This window comes from Scyliorhinus torazame, chromosome 1 (genome assembly GCF_047496885.1).
Source record: "Scyliorhinus torazame isolate Kashiwa2021f chromosome 1, sScyTor2.1, whole genome shotgun sequence".
NCBI classification, from domain to species: domain Eukaryota; kingdom Metazoa; phylum Chordata; class Chondrichthyes; order Carcharhiniformes; family Scyliorhinidae; genus Scyliorhinus; species Scyliorhinus torazame.
In genome coordinates, this window is record NC_092707.1 from 335,374,211 (window position 1) to 335,394,936 (window position 20,726).

Consider the following 20,726-nt stretch of genomic DNA (forward strand, 5'->3'; position numbering starts at 1 on the left):
TAGCTAGGTTTCCCAGGTGCACCCGTTAAGTTCCGGGTACTGGAAAAATCCAACAAACGCATATTTAAATGAGCCTAATAGGTCACTTCAATATGCTGAACTGGGTCATGCCCAGTGAGGGCAGGATCCAGATTGTGACATCTCATGAGATTCCATTGGATCTTGCGATACATTTCAAGTGTCACAAATCATGCGGGAGGCCACTTGCGAGATTCTATGGCCTCATCCGACACCACGTTGGCCGCTGAATTGTGCCCATAGTTACAGATAATCATTTCTAATGTCCAAATCGTTCCAAATTATTTAGAGTTGTATCAATTGAAAATCCAGAATTTCTTCTAAAGCAAAATATACGACATATAACTAAATGAAGTATATTAATTGTGGAAAACATCATAACCTATAGATAATAAACAATGAGGATTGACAATTTATAAACAATAATACACAATGGATAATAGTCATAAATAATATTGCATTACAGGTTCCACATTATGAAATTATCAAGTCATAAATTATAATTATATTACAGGTACAATAGGCCTTAACTGCAGTTTTTAATAAAATATTTGAAAGATTTTGTTAAAGCAATTTTTACTATTTTCAATAGGTGTGGATGATTTCAGGACACAATAGAGGATCAGCAAAGTTAATGACTATTCTATAACCTCTTCGCCAGTTTATTATCTGTACCAGGCATCAGTGTCTATACATGCAGTAAGAGGGAAAACTCACATTTATATACAAGAGCACCTTTCATGACCACAGGATGTCCCAATGCACAGAAGAACCTATAGACTGGGTAAACTCTATGGTTTGGATGAGGAAGAGAAAGAATGACCTACAAATCTGTATGAACCCCAAAGATCTGAACCTCAACATTAAAAGAGAACATTATCCGAGACCGAAGACGGCGGAAATAACATGCGGGATGGCAGGTGCAACATGTTTCAGTAAGTTAGATGCTTCACAAGGCTTCTGGCAGTTAAATTAGACAAACAAAGCACAAAGCTATGTACTTTCAACACATCTTTAAGACAATATTTTATCTTAAGGATGCCATTTCTGCATCAGAAACTTTCCATCGTGCATTGGAGCACATAGTTAAAGGGATTCCAGGAGTCAGTTTATGTTGATGACATAATCATCTGGGGATCAACACGAGAAGAACATGAGAAAAAGCTTCTCAGCGTCCTGAAGAGCATTAAAATGAATGGCTCAAATTTGAACAAAACCAAATGAAATGAAATGAAATGAAAATCACTTATTGTCACAAGTAGGTAAAGATGGAGGCGCACGAGGCGGTGCACAAGAGGTGGGCCGAGAGTCTCGAGGTCCTGGAGAAAAGGTCGAGGAGGAAGAATCTCCGGATTCTGGGTCTCCCCGAAGGAGTGGAGGGGGATGATGCCGGGGCGTATGTGAGCATGATGCTCCATTCGCTGATGGGTGCGGAGGTCTCTCCGTGCCCCCTGGAGCTAGAAGGGGCTCACCAGGTCCTGGCGAGGAGACCCAAGGCTGGCGAGCCGCCAAGGGCGATAGTGGCGAGGTTCCATCGCTTCGCGGACAACGAGAGTTTCCTGAGATGGGCCAAGAAGGTGCTGAACAGTAGATGGGAGAATGCGGTGATCCGAGTCTACCAGGACTGGAGCGCGGAGGTGGCAAAGAGGACAGCGGGCTTCAACCGGGCCAAGGCGGTGCTGCATAAATAAAGAGTGAGATTCGAAATGCTGCAGCCTGCGTGACTGTGGGTCGCGTACCAGGACCGACACCACTATTTTGAAACGCCAGAAGAGGCTTGGACCTTTATCCAAACCAAAAAATTGGACTCGAACTGAGGGGCTGTGGTTGTGGGGGAGATGTTGACTGTATGCAGGGTTGTAAATATGGGTAAAGAATGTTTCACGGGTGAGATGATGGATGGGGATGGGGGAAGAGCTCTTTTTTCTTTTGATGAGATAGTGGGGAATGTGGGCGTCAGTGCTGGAGGGAGGTGAGACTCGGGGAACTGGGCTAAGGCCGCAACAGGAGCTGCGCCACAGGGGGCGGGTCTGGCTCAGGAATGCGCGGGCTTTTTCCCACGCTAGGGAGGGGGGGGGATGGAGGAGTGCAAGGAGGAGGAGAGACTCCCACACGGGGGAAATCAACGGGAAGGCGGGGGAAGCCGGGGTCAGCAGAAGTCAGCTGACTCACGGAAGTAGTATGGGGGAGCAAAAGAGCTAGATGCGGATCTAGCGGGGAGGGGGGAGGGAAGGGGGGGAGAGGGGGGATAATAGGGTTGCTGCTGCACTGGCCGAGGGGGAACTGAAAATGGAAGAGGTGGTCGGGGCGGGGGTTCCCCGTCTGGGGGACTGGAGGGTGCGGGAGACGTGGGCACGGGGCTGGCCTAAGATAGGAGATGGCTAGTCGGCGGAGGGGGGGGGGGGTAGCCCCCCAATCCGGCTGATCACGTGGAATGTGAGAGGCCTAAATGGGCCGGTTAAGAGGGCCCGAGTGTTCGCGCACTTAAATGGACTGAAGGCAGATGTGGTCATGCTTCAGGAGACACATCTGAAGGTGGCAGACCAGGTCAGGTTAAAGAAGGGATGGGTAGGACAGGTGTTCCATTCGGGGCTGGATGCGAAGAATAGAGGGGTGGCAATACTGGTGGGGAAGCGGGTGTCGTTTGAGGCCAAGAACATAGTAGCGGACAATGGAGGCCGATATGTGATGGTGAGCGGTAGGTTGCAGGGGATGGGGGTAGTATTGGTAAATGTGTACGCCCCAAACTGGGACGACGCTGGATTCATGAAACGGATGTTGAGGCGTATTCCAGACTTGGAGGTAGGGAGCTTGATAATGGGTGGGGATTTCAACACGGTGTTGGACCCAGTATTAGATAGTTCCATATCTAGGATGGGGACGAGGCCGGCTGCGGCCAAGGTGCTCAGGGGATTTATGGATCAGATGGGGGGAGTAGATCCGTGGAGATTTGCCAAGTCTTTGGCCAGAGAATTTTCTTTTTTCTCCCATGCACATAAGGCCTACTCCCGGATAGATTTTTTTGTTCTGGGCAGGGCATTGATCCCGAAAGTGGAGGGAACAGAGTATTCGGCCATAGCCATTTCAGACCATGCCCCGCATTGGGTGGAGCTAGAGCTGGGGGAGGAGAGGGACCAACGCCCATTGTGGCGGTTGGATGTGGGACTGCTGGCAGACGAGGAAGTGTGTGGGAGGGTGCGGGGGTGCATCGAAAGGTATCTGGAGGCCAACGACAACGGGGAGGTGCATGTGGGAGTAGTATGGGAGACGCTGAAGGCGGTGGTCAGGGGAGAGTTAATCTCCATCAGGGCTCATAGGGAGAAGAGAGAGGGCAGGGAAAGGGAGAGGTTAGTGGGGGAGATTTTAAGGGTGGACAGGAGATATGCAGAGGCCCCTGATGAGGGACTACTCAGGGAGAGACGAAGTCTCCAGACGGAGTTCGACCTGTTGACCACGGGGAAGGCAGAGGCACAGTGGAGAAAGGCACAGGGGGCGATGTATGAATATGGGGAGAAGGCGAGTCGGATGCTGGCTCATCAGCTCCGTAAGAGGATGGCAGCAAGGTGGAGTCAAGGATGGCAGGGGAACTACGGTGCGGAGTGGGGTGAATGTGAATGAGGCATTCAAGGCCTTTTACGAGGAGCTGTATAGGTCCCAGCCCCCTAGGGGAAAAGAGGGGATGCGATGATTCTTGGACCAACTGAGGTTCCCGAGGGTGGAGGAGCGAGAAGTGGCTAATTTGGGGGCGCCAATTGGGGTGGAGGAGCTGGTTAAAGGACTGGGGAGAATGCAGGCAGGGAAGGCCCCGGCGCCGAATGCGTTCCCGGTGGAGTTCGATAGGAAGTATGTAGACCTGTTAGCCCCGTTGCTGGTAAGGACCTTCAATGAAGCAAGGGAGGGGGGGGCGACCCTGCCCCCGACAATGTCGGAGGCGACGATCTCTTTGATCCTGAAGCGGGATAAGGACCCCACTGCAATGCGGGTCGTATAGACCGATCTTTCTCCTCAACGTAGATGCTAGGTTGCTGGCAAAAATGTTGGCTACGAGGATTGAGGACTGTGTCCCGGGGGTGATTCACGAGGACCAGACGGGATTCGTAAAGGGTAGGCAGCTAAATACCAGTGTGCGAAGGCTCCTAAATGTGATAATGCTGCCATCGGTGGAGGGAGAGGCGGAGATAGTGGCAGCTATGGACGCGGAGAAGGCCTTTGACCGAGTGGAGTGGGAGTATTTCTGGGAAGTGTTGCGGAGGTTTGGGTTTGGAGAGGGGTTTATCAGTTGGGTTAAACTCGTATATAGAGCCCCGGTGGCGAGTGTGATTACGAATCGGCGGAGGTTGGACTATTTTCGGCTGTATCGAGGGACGAGGCAGGGGTGCCCCCTGTCCCCCTTGTTGTTTGCACTAGCATTTGAACCTTTGGCCATGGCATTAAGGGAGCCTGGGAAATGGAGGGGGGTGGTCCCAGGGGGAAAGGAGCATCGGGTGTCGCTGTATGCAGACGACCTGTTGCTGTATGTGGCGGACCCAGTGGAGGGGATGGTGGAGGTCATGCAGATCCTAAGGGAGTTTGGGGACTTCTCGGGCTATAAGCTCAATGTAGGGAAGAGCAAGCTCTTTGTGGTGCATCCGGGGGATCAGGAAAGAGGGATAGACGACCTACCGCTGAGGATGGCAGATAGGAGCTTTCGATACTTGGGGATCCAGGTAGCTAGGAGCTGGGGGGCCCTGCACAAACTTAACTTGACGAGGCTGGTGGAGCGGATGGAGGAGGACTTTAAACGGTGGGACATGATGCCGCTCTCGCTGGCGGGCAATGATCCGTAAGTAGGTGATGGAGGCAGAGGGGGCGGCATGGAAGAGGTTGGAGATGGCGTCCTGCAAAGGAACGAGCCTGGGGCACTGGTGACGGCACCGCTGCCGCTCTCGCCGACAAGGTACACCACGAGCCTGGTGGTGGCGGCAACGCTAAGGATCTGGGGGCAGTGGAGACGGCACAGGGGTGCGATGGGAGCCTCGGTGTGGTCCCCGATCAGAGACAACCATCGGTTTGTCCCGGGAAGGATGGACGGGGGGTTTCAGAGCTGGCATAGGGCAGGGATTAAAAGAATGGGGGACCTGTTCATTGATGGGACCTTTGCGAGCTTAGGGGTGCTGGAGGAGAAGTTTGGGCTACCCCCGGGAAACGCTTTCAGGTACATGCAAGTAAGGGCGTTTGTGAGGCGGCAGGTGAGGGAATTCCCGCTGCTCCCGGCATAGGGGATTCAAGATAGGGTGATTTCGGGTGTATGGGTCGGAGAGGGCAAGGTGTTGGCGATATACCAGGAGATGAAAGAAGAGGGGGAGGCTTTGGTAGAGGAGCTGAAGGGTAAATGGGAAGAGGAGCTGGGGGAGGAGATTGAGGAGGGGCTGTGGGGTGATGCCCTAAATAGGGTTAATTCCTCTTCCTCGTGTGCCAGGTTCAGCCTGATACAGTTTAAGGTAGTTCACAGAGCGCACATGACGGGGGCGAGGCTGAGTAGGTTCTTTGGGGTGGAGGACAGATGTGGGAGGTACTCAGGAAGCCCGGCGAAGCATGCCCATATGTTTTGGTCATGCCCGGCACTGGAGGGGTTCTGGAGGGGAGTTGCGAGAACAGTATCTAAGGTGGTGAAAGTCCGGGTCAAGCCAAGCTGGGGGCTAGCACTATTTGGAGTAGCGGACGAGCCGAGAGTGCAGGAGGCGAAAGAGGCCGGTATTCTGGCCTTTGCGTCCCTACTAGCCTGGCGAAGGGGGATATCTTTCTTGGGGGGGGGGGGGGGAGCAGGGAGGGAGGGGGAAGGTTTTTTTTCTGCGGGGCATTTGAGCAAGAAAATACATGAATGATCCGGAAAACTGAAATGTACGGGAGGAATCCAATGTAAGAAGTTCTGTATTATATTGACTTGCCATGTTCATGTCTTGCTATGCGAGCTTTCTTTCTTTTGTGTTACGGGGGGGGGGGTTTGTTTGTTAGGTTGTAAGGTTGAAAATTTTGTTAAAAAATTCTTAATGAACGTATTTTAAAAAAAAGATGTATGTATATCATATTGCATTGTAAAAGATCCTGAATCCTGAAGTCATGAATGTAAGTAACTACATTTCCAAAGAAAAAGGGATGTGATGATATGCATAAGCAATCTTGTATATAATAATGCATACGACCTCCGACCAGCAGGTGGCCGTGTAAACCTATCATGTGACTCTGTGCCTCGGGGAGTTGGGAGTTAGTCGTGTTGGTGAATAGTCATACTTGCAGTAGCTCTAGGATAATTTATTAGTATTAGTAGTTTGTAATAGAACATAGAACATAGAGCATACAGTGCAGAAGGAGGCCATTCGGCCCATCGAGTCTGCACCAACCCACTCAAGCCCTCACTTCCACCCGCTCCTTCTAACCCAGTAACCCCTCCTAACCTTTTTGGACAATACTGACAATTTAGCATGGCAAATCCATCTAACCTGCACATCGTTGGACTGTGGGAGGAAACCGGAGCACCCGAAGGAAACCCACGCAGACACAGGGAGAACGTGCAAACTCCACACAGACAGTGGCTCTGCAGGGAATCGAATCTGGGACCCTGGTGCTGTGTTGCCACAGTGCTAACCATTATGCTACCGTGCTGCCCTAATATATTTCACATAATTATCGTTATCACACATTTGTTTATAAAAATTCACTTTAACTAGTCAAAATCTAGATGTTCTGTTGTGCCTACCAGCCATAGCACAACAACATGACACCGGCTGAGGTTATTCATGAAGGCCCCACCTTCTTAACCTTGCCCCTCGCCTGAAGTGTGGCGACTCTCAGGTTAAATCACCACCAGTCAATACTCTCTCTCTAAAAGGGGAAAGTCATCTGGGACTTTGGTGACTTTCATTTTCTTTCACTGGCATAAAACAGCATGAAAAATAGAAACTAACAGAGAAGAGAGTTGGCACAGATGGCTTTTCGAGCTTACTGGAAATCCTTTTGCTTAAGTTATGACTGAAACACAGAGATCATAAATAGGAAGGTTTAATCACATCACTGCACCAGTGATGTGATTAAAGCTAGAAGTGTTTTCAATTATTGCTGACTTTTGGCTGCACATGTAAAGATTTAGCAGGAGACTCGGGCCACAACATTGGAAAAAAAAATAATGGTTGATTAATTAGAAACCATCATAATAATCTCAACGCATGCAGCACGATAGAAAGTAGCCATCAATACAAAACTCTATAACCCACAAGATCAAAGGGCAAGAGTGTTATATAATCACAATGCCACATGTGACTTATTTTTTAGTAAACCGCCGCTGACAAGTCATTTATCCTATTTCTACTACACTTTTTAGCAGAATGAGTAAATAATTCCAACAGTGGCTTTTGGGAGAAAAACACAACAACTTCATAGAATCTGCTGATGCCAGACTGGGGTTTTGTACTCCAGAGATAATTGATTCCCAATATGGATGATTCTGCACGGGCGGGTTTTGCTTAACCAACTGACGGGCGAAGTTGCATTAGGGATATTACATTGTATTTAAAAATAAATACTCCCAATGCATGTTCTGATGCTCCTGCTTTAAACATTTTGGCTGTTATTGTTATAAAATAACAGATGATTCTGGAGTAACTGAAACAAATATATATATTTTTTTAATGTCAAAATGCATTACACATATGCTTTCATTCTCTGGAAAATTCGGGTGAATTAAAATTTCTGTCATTAGGAGAAATATGTCTTGTAGACACACTTGAACACGAGTCAAAATGAAGGAATATTTTTTAAAAACCAAAACAATTTAATGGGACTTCAAGTCAAGTGTTAATAAGGTTTGATTTCAGGGGCCGGACGTGGGGGCCTATGTGGTCACCATGTTAAACTCGCTGATGGGAGCAGGGTCCTTCCAGGGGCCCCTGGAGCTGGAAGGGACCCATAGAGTGTTGGCGAGGAGGCCCAAGGCTAACGAGCCTCCGCGGGCGGTGCTGGTGCGGTTCCATCGGTTCGTCGATCGGGAGTGTGTGCTCAGGTGGGCCAAGAAGGAGAAGAGCAGCAGGTGGGAGAACGCGGAGGTTCGAATATATCAGGACTGGAGTGCGGGGGGTGGCGAAGAGGAGGGTCGGGTACAATCGAGCGAAGGCGGTGCTGCACAGGAAGGGGGTGAAGTTTGGCATGTTGCAGCCGGCGCGACTGTGGGTTACCTACAAGGACCGGCACCATTATTTTGAGTCTCCGGAGGAGGCGTGGGCCTTTGTTCAGGCCGAGAAGCTGGACACAGACTGAGGGTCGGGATGGGCTATTGGGGACTGTGGTGGATATGTTATGCCTATTTTTGGTTCGGGGGGGGGGGGGGGGGGGCCTCTGCATTGTTTTGGGTTTCTTTTTCTCTGTGTTTTTCTCTTTCGGGTTGGGGAGGGTGGATGGGGCGGGTTGGGCACTGTTTTGGTTGGTGGCGGGGCCTGGTAGGTGGAGAGCGCGGGATTTCCTTCCCGCGCCGAAGACTGGGGGGGGGTGGGACCGGGACGGGGAAGCGAGGATTGTTTCCCGCGCTTAGAACGGAGGGGGAGAGCCTGTGAATGGGGAGCGGGAGAGGAGGGTGTGCCACACAATGGGAGGAGTCGAAGGGGAGGCGGGAGTGGCCGGGGTCAGCAGGAATCAGCTGACTTGTGGAAGTGCAATGGGGGAGTAAACCAGCTAGGATGGGTCCTAGCCGGGGTGGGGGGGGGATCGAGTTGCTGCTGCTAAGATCAAGGAGGAGCTGGAGCGAGTGGGGTCGGTCGAGACGGGGGTATGCCGCTGTGGGGAATGGGCCGGGTGTGGGGTGCGGGCGCGTGGCTGGCCGAGGAGGGGTCATGGCTAGTCGGCGGGGGAGGGGGGCGGGTAGCCCCCTGATCCGGCTGATAACCTGGAATGTAAGGGGATTGAATGGGCCGGTTAAGCGGGCCCGCGTGTTCGCGCACCTGAAGGGGCTCAAGGCGGATGTGGTTATGCTCCAGGAGACACACCTGAAGGTGGCAGACCAGGTAAGACTGAGGAAAGGGTGGGTAGGTCAGGTGTTTCACTCGGGGCTAGATGCCAAAAATCGAGGGGTGGCGATCTTGGTGGGAAAGAAGGTGTTATTTGAGGCGTTGAGCATTGAGCCAGATAATGGCGGTAGGTACATAATGGTAAGTGGTAAGTTGCAGGGAGAGAGGGTGGTACTGGTCAATGTGTATGCTCCGAACTGGGACGATGCGGGTTTTATGCGGCGTATGTTGGGTTGGATCCCAGATTTGGAAGTGGGGAGCCTGATAATGGGGGGAGACTTTAACACGGTGTTGGACCCTGCACTGGATCGCTCCAGGTCTAGGACGGGTAGGAAGCCGGCGGCGGCTAGAGTGTTGAGGGGATTTATGGACCAAATGGGAGGGGTGGACCCTTGGAGATTTGCAAGGCCGGGGCTAGGGAAACTTCATTCTTCTCACATGTCCATAAGGTTTATTCTCGAATCGACTTTTTCATTTTGAGTAGGGCGCTGATAGCGAGAGTAGAGGATACCGAGTATTCGGCAATTGCCATTTCGGACCACGCCCCGCATTGGGTGGACTTGGAGATGGGGGAGGAGAGGGACCAGTGCCCGCTGTGGCGCTTGGAGGTGGGGCTGTTGGCGGACAAGGAGGTGAGCGAGCGGGTCTGAGGAAGTATAGAGAGGTACTTGGAGACCAACGACAATAGGGAGGTCCGAGTGGGGATGGTATGGGAGGCACTGAAGGCGGTGGTGAGGGGAGAGCTGATCTCCATCAGGGCCCACAAGGAGCGGAAGGAGCGGGGGGCAGAGGGAGAGGCTGGTGGGGGAGATGGTGAGGGTAGACAGGAGGTATGCGGAAGAACCTGAGGAAGGATTGTTGAGGAAGAGGCGCAGCCTCCAGGCCGAATTCAACCTGGTGACCACCAGGAAGGCGGAGGTGCAGTGGAGGAAGGCCCAGGGAGTGATTTACGAGTATGGGGAAAAGGCAAGCCGGATGCTGGCGCATCAGCTTCGGAAACGGGACGCAGCTCGGGCGATCGGGGGAGTTAAGGACAGGGGAGGGAGCGTGGTGCGGAGTGGGGTTGGCATCAATGGGGTCTTCAGGGACTTCTACGAGGAATTGTACCGACCCGAGCCCCCACGGGAGGAGGGAGGGATGGGCCGTTTCCTGGACCAATTGAGGTTTCCAAAGGTGGAAGAGGGACTGGTGGCGGGACTGGGGGCCCCGATTGGGCTGGAGGAGCTGATCAAAGGAATAGGAAGCATGCAGGCAGGGAAGGCACTGGGGCCAGATGGTTTCCCGGTCGAGTTCTATAAAAAATATATGGACCTGCTGGGCCCGCTGTTAGTTAGGACCTTCAATGAGGCAAGGGAGGGGGGGCTTTACCCCCGACGATGTCCCGGGCACTAATCTCCTTGATCCTGAAGCGGGACAAGGATCCCCTGCAATGTGGGTCTTACAGACTGATTTCCTTGCTAAATGTAGATGCCAAGATGCTGGCGAAGGTCTTAGCCACGAGGATTGAGGATTGTGTGCCGCAGATCATCCATGAAGACCAGACGGGGTTTGTGAAGGGGAGACAGTTGAACGCGAATGTGCGGAGGCTTTTGAACGTTATCATGATGCCGGCGATGGCACTGAGAGAGTCGAGGAACTGGAGGGGGTTGGTGCGAGGTGGGGAGGAGCATAGGGTGTCGCTTTATGCGGACGACCTGCTGCTGTATGTGGCGGACCCGGTGGGAGGAATGCCAGAGGTAATGAGGAACCTTAGGGAATTCGGGGACTTTTCAGGGTACAAGCTCAATATGGGGAAGAGCGAGCTGTTCGTAATTCAGCTAGGGGACCAGGAGAGGGGGATTGGTGAGCTCCCACTAAAAAGGGTGGAGAGGAGCTTCAGATATTTGGGGGTCCAGGTGGCCAGGAGCTGGGGGGGCCTGCATAGGCTTAACTTTACAAGGCTGGTGGAGCAAATGGAGGAGGAGTTCAAGAGGTGGGACGCCGCGTTGCCGCTGTCCCTGGCGGGTAGGGTGCAGTCAATCAAAATGACGGTGCTCCCAAGGTTTTTGTTCCTGTTCCAGTGCCTCCCCGTGTTTATCCCGAAGGCTTTTTTCAGGCGGGTTAACAGGAGTATAATGGGGTTTGTGTGGGCGCAAGGGACTCCGAGGGTGAGAAGGGTGTTCCTGGAGCGGAGTAGAGATAGGGGGGGGGGGGGCTGGCGCTGCCCAATCTCTGTGGGTACTACTGGGCCGCCAATGCGACAATGGTGCGCAAGTGGGTGATGGAGGGGGAGGGGGCTGCATGGAAGAGGCTGGAGACGGCGTCCTGTGTGGGTACAAGTCTGGGGGCGCTGGCAACGGCGCCGCTGCCGCTCCCTCCAAGGAGGTATACCACGAGCCCGGTGGTGGCGGCCCTCAAAATTTGGGGGCAGTGGAGGCGGCATAGGGGGGAAGTTAGGACCTCGGCGTGGACCCCATTACGGGGGAACCACCGGTTCGCCCCAGGAAGAACAGATGGAGGGTTTTCGGGGTGGCACAGGGCAGGGATACGAAAGTTGGGGGACCTGTTTGTGGACGGGAAGTTCGCGAGCTTGGGTGAGCTGGAGGAAAAGTATGGGCTACCCCCGGGGAACACCTTCAAGTACTTACAGGTAAGGGCATTTGCCAGACGGCAGGTGGTGGAATTCCCACGGCTACTGCCACACACAGTACAGGACAGGGTGCTCTCGGGGGGGGTGGGTGGGAGTGGGGAAGATCTCGGAAACTTACCAGGTGATGCAGGAGGAGGAGGAGGTCTCGGTGGTGGAGTTGAAAGGTAAGTGGGAGGAGGAGTTGGGAGAGGAGATCGAAGAGGGGACGTGGGCAGATGCCCTAGGGAGGGTGAACTCTTCCTCTTCGTGCGCGAGGCTCAGCCTCATACAGTTTAAGGTGCTGCACAGGGCACACATGACCGGGACAAGGATGAGCAGGTTCTTTGGGGGTGAGGACAGGTGTGTTAGGTGCTCAGGGAGGCCAGCAAATCACACCCATATGTTCTGGGCATGCCCAGCGCTGGAGGAATTTTGGAAGGGCGTAGCGAGGACGGTGTCGAGGGTGGTAGGATCCAGGGTCAAACTGGGCTGGGGGCTCGCAATATTTGGGGTGGCAGAGGAGCCGGGAGTGCAGGAGGCGAAAGAGGCTGGAATTCTGGCCTTTGTGTCCCTGGTAGCCCGGCGAAGGATTCTCCTTCAGTGGAAAGATACGAGGCCCCCAAGCGTGGAATCCTGGATCAGCGATATGGCAGGGTTCATTAAATTGGAGAGGGTGAAATTCGCCTTGTGAGGGTCGGTACAAGGGTTCTTTAGGCGGTGGCAACCGTTCTTAGACTTCCTGGCAGAACGATAGACATTGGTCAATGGCAGCAGCAGCTCGGGGGGTGGGGGGGGGGGGGGGTTACTTTATTTTTGTTTATGTTATTTACACTGGAAGGGTCTGAGGGGGTGTATACACCTGTTGTCTTAAGTCGGGGTGTTAATGTTAATTTATTATTTAGGTACGGGGGGGAGGGGTTTGGGGGGTTGCTTTTTTAGATTGTGTTTTGTACTTAACCCTGTTGGGTTCTTTTTTCTTTCTCATTTTGTTATTGCTATTTTATGAAAACCTTTAATAAAAATTATTTTTTAAAAAAAAGGTTTGATTTCCAAATTATCCATAATTTTTTTCAATTTTTCCAATTAAGGGGCAATTTAGCGTGGCCAATCCATCTACCCTGCACACTTTTGGGCTTGTGGGGCTGAGACCCATGCAGACACAGGGATAATGTGCAAACTCCACACGGACAGTGACCCGGGGCTGGGATCGAACACGGCATCTTGGCGCCTTGAGGCAGCAGTGTTAACCACTGTGCCACCGTGCCACCCCAAATTTTCCATATTATCCAAATTGTAAGTATAGATTGTATGGCTATGATGTTGTTTCACAGAAAGATATATCCGTCTTTTAATGGCTGCAGCTTTCTAACAACCTTTCACAGTAACATCTTAGAAAGGTCTGCTACGCCTCTCATTTAGCCATTCAATTCCCCTGTGTGTGATTACTTACGCATGAGGCTCAGTGTACCGTGGGATTGGCAGTGCGGCCGGAAAATCTCACGAGAATCGGGTAGTGCAATTTCCCAATTTTCCTCGCTCCGGGCGTGAACTGCATTATAATAAATTTACAATTTGAATTGATTTCAATGCTATCAGTGCCTCCCCATCCCCGGCCAAATAACCCCCATCACTAAATATTCATATTCACATTGGTGAGTTTTACAATAGGTTTAGCCTGGCATAAGGCAATCAAAGGGATTCTTCTGGGGCAGAAGTAAGTATAGCCCCTGGGGTAGATAGAGCAACATGCCCAGAGTGTGACAGCAAGTGCCCTACCACTGCCCCGGCACATGTTGACACAGTGCCAGGGATAGGACCTAGTGGGATGAGAAATCCCAGAGTACCTTCTGTTCCTGGCCTCGTTAATTATGCAGCTGGCGGTTTCACGATGTATTCTGTGGTGGGGAAGGCTGGATGGTGCACACCCGCCCTCATCTCCCATGCGCCAGTTTTAAAAGGCGTCCAGACACCCACTCAATCCGAACATCAATGCACATGTGTGGGAAAAAATAGCACAAATACCAAATCACATTACCAGAGAGTAGAGCTTCATGTCAGAGAAGCGTCCGAGGGCAGAGGACAAGAAAGGGGACAGGGAGAGGTCCCAAATGTGGAACCCAGTGATGGAACCCTGGGAAAGGAGACAGCGAGAGGTCCCACAGATGGAGAGAGAGAACCACGGAATAAGCCACCAGGAGGAGGAGACCATCAGTAAGAGTCACTAGGGAGATAAATCACTTTGCGAGGAGAAAAGAAAGAGGCTCCCCGCAGCAAAAGTGACTTTGTTGGTAGTCAGGGCTCGCGATATATCTTGCCGATTTGAGACAGCACCAGAAAGGTGATGACTCTGTGCTTGGGTCATTGAGACAAAGGTAACCCTTTAGCATATTCATATTCTGCTCGGTGCAGCTGAAGAGCTAAAGATGTGCTTTTGATTTGGTGCTGGAGTGCAGACTTGGGAATCCAGGAGAATGCAATCTCCAAAGAGGAGATTGAATCCCTGAGAGCCGAACAGCCATTGAGAGAGTCCAGGTTTGAGCAAAGTTTGGAGGGAATTATGAGGCTAGATCTTGGATGAGTAAAGTTATGCAATCCTTCATAAGGGCGAGGGTTTTAATGAGTTTGTGTAACTTGGCAATGGATGCTAACATCCAGGTGGGTTGCTAAGAAATCTTACTTGGTCACATATGCCATTTAATGTTGTTATGGGCCAGGGTTTAGAGAACCCCAAAGTGTATCATGAAGTTCACCTGACCGTCAACTTTTAATAGATTGTGGTTTTGGCAGCACAGGGCCCACTCTACAGGTATGGTACAGCAGAAATGGAAAAGTATTTTTTAAAGCAAAACAATGTTTATTCTATGAACTCAAGTTAACCTTTTTAAACATACAGTGAACATCTTAGCAACAATCAATTCAAATACAACCCCCAAAGAATACAACATTAAGCAATTCTTAATAAATTCCCAAACAACATTCAGAAGACAAAAGACCCTTTTAACACAAAGATCAGGGGCAGCGTGAGTCCCGCCCCACAGCCCCGATGGCGGCTGCCGGATTCCCTGGCGCCGGCTTTTCGGTGGGGGTGGGAATCACGTCGCGCCGATTGGGGGCCGTTGGCAGTGGCCTCCCGGCGATCCTCCGCTCTGCGATGGGCCGAGTGGCCGCACGTTTTCGGCCAGTCCTGCCGGCATAAAGCAAACAAGGTCCTTACCGGCGGGACCTGGCTCTATGGGCGGACTGCTGAGTCCTCAAGGGGGGGGGGAACGGGGGGATTTGGCCCCGGGGTGGGCCCCCACGTGGCGTGGCCCGCGATTGGGGCCTACCAATCTGCGGGTGGGTCTGTGCCGTGGGGGCACTTTGTCCATCCGCGCTGGGCGCTGTAACGGTCCGCCATGGCTGGCATGGAGAAGAACACCCTGCGCATGCGCAAAGATCATGCCAGAACGCGCTGGCGCTCCCGCGCATGTGCCAACTCGTGACGACCAGCGGAGGCCCTACGGCACCAGTTGGCGTAACGCCAACCACCTAACGCTGGCTGGCGCGGCACCAAACCCGCTGGCGCCGGCCTAGCCTGTGAAGGTGCGGAGGATTCCGTACCTTCCGGGTGTCCCGATGCCGGAGTTGTTCACGCCACTCTTTGGCACCAGTACGGCCCGCCCGTCGGATTCCGGAGAATCCCGCTCCAGGTTTAAGTTCACTATTGAGAGCAGTTACCACATTGAAATCAGCAAATGAACATTCATAAGCTTGCAGAGATTCATACACATCCTGCTGTGATTTCAGCTTCTCCAAAACTAAATTGAAACCAAACCCACCCTGCAGCAAAAAGCTTAAAGCAAAAGTAAAAAGCTGACAGACAGCCTAGCTCCACCTACTCTCTGACATCACTGCAGTAATAAACACCCATTTCTTAAAGGCACTGTCACTACAGATATTTATATACACACCCATTTATAAACACCCATTTCTTAAAGGTACTCTCACATGACAATGTGCAGCGTTGTATGTTCAACTACAGTTTGCCTGTTAATTCACATGTACCTGAGTTTAATAGAGTATGATAGATATTGTAAATTGTTTTAGTTTCTTGATTTTGTATAGTCAAGTTTATTTTGTATAGTCAAGTTTATTTTGTTTGCTCAGAAGCGCTGGAATGTTATGGCTTTATTCTGTTTGTAAGTGCCTTGGACATCAAAGTTTGTCTACTTTGAACAAAAGGTTACTGGTCCCTTACCAAAAACTTGGAATCTGGTCCAGGATCCTAACACTATGGTGAGGTGAGTCAGAGAAATGAAATGAAATTAAATGAAAAATGAAATGAAAATCGCTTGTCACAAGTATGCTTCAAATGAAGTTACTGTGAAAAGCCACATTCCAGTGCCTGTTTGGGGAGGCTGGTACAGGAATCAAACCGTGCTGCTGGCCTACCTTGGTCTGCTTTAAAAGCCAGCGATTTAGCCCAGTGTGCTAAACCAGCCCCAGAAGAGACTAGTAGATTAATTAACCTTGGCTGTGTGGGTTAAACCATTCATCCATTTCCTGCACTTCAAGGTGATCCTCCTCTGGACCCTTCTGATACTGGTCACCATGGCGGCCGTTTCCATGAATCAGTTAGGCCTCCTGCTCCCATCCCTGTTGAAAAGGACATACCTCCTATCCTTCACGGCCTGGTGGATTCTCCAGAGAGGCTTAGCTGAAGCATGGGGCCTGTGCTTGCTGCCTTCTCAAGGCCATTGTGGTGCCCTGAAGTTTTGGTACACTGAATCACTGGCTGTAGGGGTGCCTATTAAAAATAATACCGGGATACAACAGCAGGCCTTCAGTGCGACTTCCTAACATGAGAGGCATTGTGGATTATGCACATGTGTAATTAATTAGGCAGGTAGCACACAATTGTGGGTAATGGCCAGCCTCACTCTTTGAAGGGGAATATTTGCACAGAACCTATGGCAGGAGGTGGAAACTCTGGTCTATGTGTACACAGAACACAATTTTACTGTTGTACCACTGTTCTGTAACTAGAATAATTGAGCCCCTGTTCTCCAAAATCTCTACCAAACAGATTTTGCTTTGATTACTCGATGATGATCCAGCTCATCCTTTTTAATTTGGATATTTTTAATGAATCAATTTCCACTGGCTGTAACAGTTCAACTATCAAACCACTGCTTAATTACATTATTTTATGTTGAATCAATTTTCCACTGAATCATTCATCAAAATTAAATAATTTTAGATTCACTGCAAGACTAGCTAAGCTGACCAGCTAAGGCATATTTCAGTCAAAATTGTAGCATTGAGAAGAGTTTTATACTCAGTTATTGTACCCAATGTCCAGAATTAATGAATTAGCTATTGATTAAATTCCACTCTAGCAAATCTAACATGGCAAATAAATGAACTACTCAGGGCACATGTAGGCCATGGCCAGATATATCAGGGCAATTGATCAATCTTTAATGGTCTATTAAGAAACTTCAGCAACTGATAATAATATGACAATTAAGAAAAGCTAAAAAAAGAAAATAATTTGTTCCAAACATAAAATAATGGTCCAGATTTTGAGGGGTTTTCAATTATGAACTTTCAATGTTTGCTGCCATTACCCCTCTGTGTCTGGCCACAACTTCAAGATTTAGCCCCAGTGTTGATTAACATCGAAATCCTGGAATTACAGACATCCCCGTATTGCCATAGATGGAACGCAGACATAAATCAACTGAGTTCATGAGAACTTGCCCTTGTCCACTCCAATAATGCTGTTAATAATAATAATAATCGCTTATTCTCACAAGTAGGCCTGTTCGGGAAAGCCGGTACGAGAATTGAACCCGCGCTGCTGGCCTTGTTCTGTACTACAAGCCAGTTGTTTATCCCACTGTGCTAAACCAGCCCCTATAGAAACCCTATAGAAAGTTAAGCCGTGTTCAGTGCCATGCAACTGAAATCATGTGTAACAGCTACTGCTAAAAAAATGATCTGACTCTGAAAAAACAATTTAGGGTGGCACAGTGCTTAGCACTGCTGTCTCAGGGAACCGAGTACCCAGGTTTGATCCCGGCCCCGGGTCACTGTCCATGTGGAGTTTGAACATTCTCCTAGTGTCTGGATGGGTCTCACCCCCACAACTCAAAGATGTGCAAGATAGGTGGATTGGCCACGTTAAATTGCCCCTTAATTGGAAAGAAAAAACATTTAAAAAGAAAAAACTATTTTATATTTGTGGAATGTTGTTAAATGTATTGGATTTGATTAATTACGAGATATTTTAAACTAGATTTTCAAAAAACGTTTTTTAGTTTGTTCATTTTAGCTTCTACCTTAACCTCGTGTATACGTTTACTTTGCTGTCTGTAAATACTTTATAAAGTGATTTGATTGTTAGTGCTCTTTATTTCCTGGTTTTGTGTGGGGTGGGTGCGTGGGGGTGTTGCACGTGTGGGCTTTTGTGTGAATCCTTTCCTATGATGGGAATAAAGAAAACTACTATCAATTGCTTGCCAAGCAAATTAAAGATCCTGATCTCTCAATGAGACTTTCTTTGAGGTTGGCGGCGAGTGCTCCAACTTCACCACTACTGCAAGATCCGGGTCACTTTCTTCGTTGGCAATCCAGGTCACTTTCTTTATTGGCAAAATCTAAGCCCTTTTTTTTCTCTCCAATCTCCTTTCCAATCTTTTATTACCATTTTTTTGCTCGTCATGTGCTCTTTGGGTTTCCCCATATCAAGTGCCATTCTAAGCTTACAACTTGCTCAAGGACCTTGTTACAAGCTTCATGTCTGGCTTTGATGTCCTTCTGAGTACAGTGTTCCAGCTGATCAGTAGTGCAGGCAACTCATGTTCAGGAGTGTTTGTACTTCTCAACATATAATTATATAACTTACAAGAGTGCAATCTTACTGGAGGTAGACAGAAACACCTTAGTACAATAAGACCGAATACAAATTATTACCCTGCTTCATTTTACAGGCAGCTAGTGAATGTACATATTGTTGTAATCAAATTACACCTCATTTTGAGAATAAATCAAAGTATAAATACATTTGAGCATTAATTAAGCTGGAACTTGATTACATCCATTACTCTGTATATTCACGTTCAATCTGTAGAATAAGGAAAACAACACAAACTGCACCACACCATCTTTATTCATGATTGTGCATGAATTACCTGATAGGTTTTCTGATCTTGACTGGCTCTGGCTTTTCTGATCTTGACTGACTCTGGCATCGAAAAAGGTAAATTTCTCCTCACCAGACCGAGCTTCCTTCACAGACTAGCTGGCTGTATTCCTTCCCTATGATCTTTTGCCTCTTTCTATGTTCTCAGAAACTGGGAGACTTTTTGATTAAACTGGCTACCTATCTCCTTTGTCCTTTGAGGGTCTGGGTTTAAAGGAACCATCACATGTTAATCTCACAAATGAATAGTTATGGACAGGGGAAGAGGGACATCCCAGTAAAGGCAATGGATTTTTCCATGGTGCACAGGCCCCACACCGCCGGCCGATGTGGGCTATCTCCGCCATTGATAAACTAGCCGCAGGGGTGGGTGGGGTGCCTGTAAGATCCTGGTCACAGTTTCGATTTGAAATAGACAATGGGCTGCATTTGCATCAATTAGTCCCTGCTGAAAGGGCAGGGCCATTTGCCGATTGGGAACCTGAATTGCGAAGAGCAGGCTTTGTCGACGCTCTTTTCCAGAGCCAAAGCAACATCATCCTACTTCAGGGTTACCAAACAAACAATCAGAGCGGATGTGTGGGATCGCGGGTCCATTTTGTCAGTTCCATTTAAAGTGGCTCTGACGTGGGTTGCACTGGTTTAACAACATTTGCATTTTAGCGGCGGCAGGAACCACAGGGGTGGAGAGGAGACCTGAACTGTCCTGGGGCTCTCACTTAATAAGAGATCCTGCTGCAGGATCTGGGGGGTCTACAGTGAGGTTAGCTCACCCAAGGACAGGGGGAAGAGGCCAACTTCTGTGAACAAGCAGATATGGATGTAAGTTGCTGAGGAAATGAACAGTAAGAATGTAGTCCCTCCAACTGGGAGGCAGTAAACCAAGAGGATCTAGGACATCGGACATCAGAAGGGTGAGAAAGGCAAGTCACATAGCACTTTCAGGTGCCATGCCCCACACTCTGGCTTTCACAGCATTCTCTTGCACAGCATTTCTCAGATCTACTCGTCTTGAAGCTCCACTAATTCCTCTCTCTCCACCATGTCACATTTCCAACTGAACAACATGCCCTCGGCCTATTGCCCTCTCATACCCTTACCTCATAGTCACCTTTCACAAAGGTGTCCTTCCCACCTCTCCACAAATGCCATATGAACACCCACATATCTGCTTTCTTCCCTTGCAGGAGAAGAGAGCACGCAACCTGGCTTAAGGCAGAGACCCACAAACCCCACCACGCCAAGAGAGCGGTGACCCAGCAGTGACAGGCAGCGTATTCCCACCTATTCCAGGCCCCTGAAAGGTGTGCATGTTAGGTGAATTGGACATTCAATATTTTCCCTCTGTGTACCCAAACAGGCGCTGGAATGTGGTGACTAGGGGATTTTCACAGTAACTTCATTGCAGTGTTAATGTAAGCCTACTTGTGACAATAATAAAGATTTTTTTTTTAAGAAGCTGCAGGTGTCAACAGTGAACTGTCAGGAGAGTCTGAGCCTGCTGAGGCACTGATGCTTAAATATGTCAGAGAGTTGATCAGCCTGTATGGACTCTATATTGGGGTTCTCATATCCCTCCAGCTGAACCTTGGTAGCTAAACCATCTGCCCATTAAAGGTTCAAGATGTAGCTGCTCCCATGCCTTGGCGAGGACCATCCAAGAATTCGGTAGTCACCTAACAATTCGTGGTAGCACTCCCTCAACAAAGAAGTGCTAGAAACAGTAATTCTCACATGGCATTGGCTGGAGCCTTTCATTTTCAGTGAACAAAGCCTGCCCAGCCTGTCAGTTTCACAGAACAAGTTATTGCCACTCTGCACTCGCCTTGGTATCCCTGGCGAGTTCCTGATGGGACGAGAAACAGGTGCCCAGGCTGAGAAA

At 49.7% G+C, this 20,726-nt stretch overlaps 1 protein-coding gene across 1 annotated transcript in view; it reads right to left on the minus strand.

Annotated features, from left to right (window-relative positions):
• Positions 1 to 20,726, minus strand: part of ush2a (Usher syndrome 2A (autosomal recessive, mild)) — a 1,730,413-nt gene that overhangs the window by 387,300 nt on the left and 1,322,387 nt on the right. The window lies entirely within an intron of this gene.